At 36.5% G+C, this 4,961-nt stretch overlaps 1 long non-coding RNA gene across 1 annotated transcript; it reads left to right on the top strand.

The window, feature by feature from the left end:
* Positions 1-631: 631 nt before the first annotated feature.
* LOC139851353 (uncharacterized) lies at positions 632-3,357 on the top strand. The gene is made up of 3 exons (XR_011760597.1): positions 632-876; positions 2,649-2,706; positions 3,197-3,357. It is a non-coding gene; the product is annotated as an uncharacterized lncRNA (long non-coding RNA).
* Positions 3,358-4,961: the final 1,604 nt, after the last annotated feature.

Genomic DNA, 4,961 nt, shown 5'->3' with positions numbered 1-4,961 from the left:
AATAAATGTGATGTAACAACAAGACGGAATGAACAAATGATATGCACCATTTATCATTCAGCAAACAAACGCCAATATGTTTGGAAATTTGACCATTGGGTAGTAATCTTATTGGATAGTTTTGTTTGATTTTGGACTAATGAGTTTTCAGTTGACCAACCGGAATGAACGAAACCTTGTAACGCTTGTGAACGTAAGAAGTGACATGACTCAGGTCCCATTGTGATGGTTTGTAGTACCCGTGACTTTTATTGACTTTGACTGACCAGATTCCGAGGACGGAATCTCTTTAATGGGGCAGATTTGTAACATCCTGATGACGGGCCTAGTTAAAATTTACCTTTTTGCCCTTTTTCTGTCCGTTTTATGTTTTAAAGTGTGTTTTTGTGAAATAATTAAAAAAAAATTGTATTTAATTAATTATCAGTCCCGTAGGTGCGTTTTGTGACAAGGTTCACATAAATATTTTATTTATTAATTTTGGACTTCGTTTGGGCTCCCGACTGTAGTAAGTTGCGTTTTTGAAAACAGATAAATACCCGTGTTTTATGAGGTATGGGATTTAATACCCTTTTATTAACCAAAACCGCCACTTCCCTTTGTGTTATCACTGTACACGGTTTTATTTCCCCTTCCCCTTATTCCAATCGACACACATACATACACATACAAGAACCCTAAGTTTTGATTAAATTGAGGATTGAAGATGATGATTAAATTACTAGTTCAAGTTTGTGGTGGTCTTCCTCCCTCTCCTTTCTTTTTCACGAAACTCACCACCACCACCATGAAAACCTAGCTTTTTAATTATGAAGATGGTGATGAAAATTGGAAGATCCATTCATGGGTTCTTGCTTCTCTAACAAATTAACAAAGGTTTGTCTTCAATTTGTGCTTGTATCTTTGTTTATTTGAGGTTCTTGTTAGTTTTATAAAAGTTAGAAAATATAGATGAATTGATGCTTGAATCTTTGAAATTAGAAGTGAAAGTGCTTGATTTATGCTTGTTTTTGATAGTATACATGTAGTAAATCGTTATGGACTTGTATTTGGCTTGAATTAGGAAGAAACAACAATTTTTGGGGGTGCACCATGGTAGGACAGCAGCTACGGCTGCTGTTGCTGCTGATTTTGGGAGGCTACCGCCGCTGCCGGCGGCCATCGGTGGCGGTTGGCGGCCGGTGGCGGTGGTTGTCATTTTTTCGGTGCACGGGTTGATTTTATTTGCTTGTTCAGACCATGAATCATTTGGTTAATTTAATTTGAATTAGTAATGTATAAGTGGACTTTTTATGCAGAGTACTCGGTTAGTAGTGACCCGAAACCCGTGGCCCGTACTAATGATTTGTGTGAATTATGATATTCGGGTCACTCGTTTAGTCCTTATTATTTTTGTTTGGATTATTTGATTATGAGATAGTGTACATGTAATTGTATATGTATGTGTGATAACTCCCGACCCGTTTATGTATATTGTGTAATTCATATGGTTTGGGTCGCCCGTTTAGCCCTTGACTTATTTGGTTAGTTTAATGGCATAAATATAAATTATTGTATGTATATGTGTTAACTTGTGACCGTTTTGGCTCGCAACCCGTTTGTTTGACTTTGGGCATTTTCGGGTATGTAATATGTATATATATATATATATATATATATATATATATATATATATATATATATATACATGTGTAAATTTACATTAAAGTGTAATCGCCCGTTTCGACCGTTGACCCATTTGTTAGTTTTAGATTTGGGTTGTAACTATGTACGTATGCATTTCTTTGCTCGAATCTTGATCTTGTGTTGATGTTAACTTGTTGTTTGACGGATTAGTATTGTATATATGTTTTGTGCATGATTAAGAACCATTATTTAGTCTAAAACACTGCACGAAATCGCGAAAATGGTGGGCAAAACATTGAGGGACAGCAGCGTGGCTGCTGCTACTGTTTCATGCTGCTGTTCGCAGCTTGTTGCTGCTGTCTGCAGCCTTTATGCTGCTGATCTACTGCTATTTGCACACCATAATGCGCAGCGTCTTGGCGTGGTCGAACCCCGATGGCCCGTACACTTGTTCTATGGTTCGTATGTTGGTTTGTTCGGCCGTTTGACACTGTTTGACCCGCTTGGACTATATTGTGTCAAAATGGGTATTAGTTGGTTGTGATATGTCCTCGATGTCGTGTCAAGTGTATATGCATGTTTCGTCATTTTAAATGGGTTTTGAGCTTATTTGGGTTAAAGTGCGAAAATTATGATCCATTTGGGTCATTAGTGTCTAGTTGACCCATTTGTGTAACTTGACATTATATATATATATATATATATATATATATATATATATATATATATATATATATATATATGCGTGATCGTGTCGAATTGCTCCCGACCCATTTGGGTAGGTTGTCTATTTTGATCACGACCCATTTGTTGATTATTGAATTGTGAACGTGTTTAATGTTCGGATTGTGCCTGTTAAACCCGCGAACCGTTTGTGTGATATTGAGACATTTTGTATATATATATGTGTGTGTGGTGTGTGTGTGTGTGTGTATATATATATATATAGTGTATATATATAGAATGTGATAAAGTTAGTAAATGTGGTGCGGTTTACTAACTTGTTCAGTATTTATTCTCAGGTGATATAGATGAGGAGAAGACTCGGTGACATTAGACTACCGAGTTTTGCGGGCATCGGTGAGTGGGACTAACTAGAGTATATAGTATAGAGTAGCATGTTATATTATGATTGCCGTGCTTGTTAGATATACTTGCTACTATGGTTAGTTAATATGTTGTGATGACTGCATGTTAGTTGATGCTTGTCTGCTGGAGCCCAGTGCGTCCCTATTGTGTGGTAGCCTCGGTAGGAGAGATCAACCTGCAGGTTGGGTTCCTCATGTGGTAGCCTAGACAATCGTGGTGTATATATATGTGAATGACGTGTCCGTCGCGTGTGGATTATATATATACAACACGGTGGTGGAGGAACTTCTGGTAAGCCCCAGTCCGATCAACTGGTGGTTAATGGTTTGGCCGAGCCGCCAGAGTCTCTGTAGACGGCACTTGGGTGATGTTTGTGTGTTAGATTTTGTGACATGATTAGTATGGCGGTTTCTGTATACTATTGCCTGTAGTTAGTCGTACTCACTTAGCTTCGTGCTAATTCCCCACATCTTCCCTGCAGGTTATGGATTTGTTGTATGATACTTGTCAGGGTGAAGATGGGATGCTGGAAGATATGTTTGACAAAGCCGGAAACTCTGATGTGTCTTTTATATTAAAAGCTGTTTTATTGTTTAATATAACACCCGGACTTTTAAATATTAACGTGGATATTATATTCAAGTGGATTTTATATTATATATATGATAAACAGGTCTTCCGCTGTTTTTATTTTAAAAAAAAAAATCTGGGGTGTTAAAAGAGGGCATTGCAAGATCTTAAGTGTGGGAAGGGGTTAAATTCTTTCGGATTTTTAAAATTTTTAACTTATACACTTGGTTACCATTAAAAATACTAGTAACGCAGTAGTTGTATTAGAATCTAGTGCTCTCTGATAATAAAGAACAGCTCTAGTCTTATATACTGACTACCCAATTCTAGTAAAAGTTTTCAAAATTTTCAATTAAATGAACTCAAAATCATGTTTATACATATTTATGAACGATAAAACTAGGTGTTAACACCGAAATTATTGTTACCTCGGAAAGGACATAAATTGAGAAACAACTCAAAATGTTAGAATTCATTTCAAATGGAATAGAGGACAAAATAAAAGAAAATAAAAAGTCAAGTGTGGGAAAATTTATCAAGTTATTTAAAACATAAGTCACATATCTTTGTAAACAAATAACTGAAGATACTTTTGATTTGGACTAAACTAATCTATTTTACCCGATTTACTGTAATATATTTGAAAGAAAAAATGGATCTACACGATGAATCAATTCCATCATTAAAAGGAAGTAAAGTCTTCCGAAAAAGAAACGTGCTTCTTGATTTAGGTCATGAAGTTTTCGTCCAGACCAGCTGTAGGTTGACGAAAAATCTAGAAAAGTCATCTCTAAAATCAGCAGGAAATCCACGGACCTCAGAATCAAACAGGGTCGCCAAGTGGTCAGACTTATCCTAACCATGAGAGGATCTGTCTCGTAAAATGGGGAGGACGCCGTGCAAATTAGCTGGATAAGACTAATGAATCAGATCCCCAGAAAGGATAATCTCCTTAAAAGATCAAAAATCAGCTTTTAAGCCTGATATTACTCAATCCTAGAGATTGACCTTAAAGATTGAGAATTACAAACTCATGGAATTCAATGATATCTAAACTCGAGCTTGAATGAGAAAATATTTTGATCAAAATTACAAACCGATTTGTTTTCTGAAAACCCATTTTCAATGCGTTCATTACCATTGAACGTAAAATCCTAGGAATTCACCTGGAATTCATTAGGTCACCTGAACCAAATCGGGTGTCAACCGTAAGAACGGTGGTTGCATAGCATGGTCAAAGACAGGACCTTGTGCCAGACCGGAAAATTATAAGAGTGAGCTATACTATTGCTCCTACCAAGGATAGTAATTGCATCCGATACGTTGTAGACCATAATTAAAAGCATGTCAGGGGACATTGCCTTAACAGTTGCTTGTTCAATGCTTTCCTTTACAACCGGACGGTAGTTTACCGAAAGGTAATATTCGGAGCAAGTATACTGGACGTGTTGCTTTCCCAATACAAGGTTAGCAAGTGGGTGACACAAAACCACAAGTTTTGAGCTAAAATTTTCAAATCTGAAACCCACCAAACCCACAAAAAGAATTTGCAAACACCGGAGAAGGGTTATTCCAGAAAACTTATCTAGGGTAAAAGCTATATTTAATTTTCAAAAGTTCAAATGTTTTCATAAAGATCCAATTTCCTTAATGGATCTAAATTTTTATAGTCATGT

This window comes from Rutidosis leptorrhynchoides, chromosome 6 (assembly GCF_046630445.1).
Source record: "Rutidosis leptorrhynchoides isolate AG116_Rl617_1_P2 chromosome 6, CSIRO_AGI_Rlap_v1, whole genome shotgun sequence".
Classification (NCBI taxonomy): domain Eukaryota; kingdom Viridiplantae; phylum Streptophyta; class Magnoliopsida; order Asterales; family Asteraceae; genus Rutidosis; species Rutidosis leptorrhynchoides.
The sequence above is the reverse complement of the archived record's forward strand: the minus strand, read 5'-3'. Positions and strand labels throughout refer to the sequence as shown.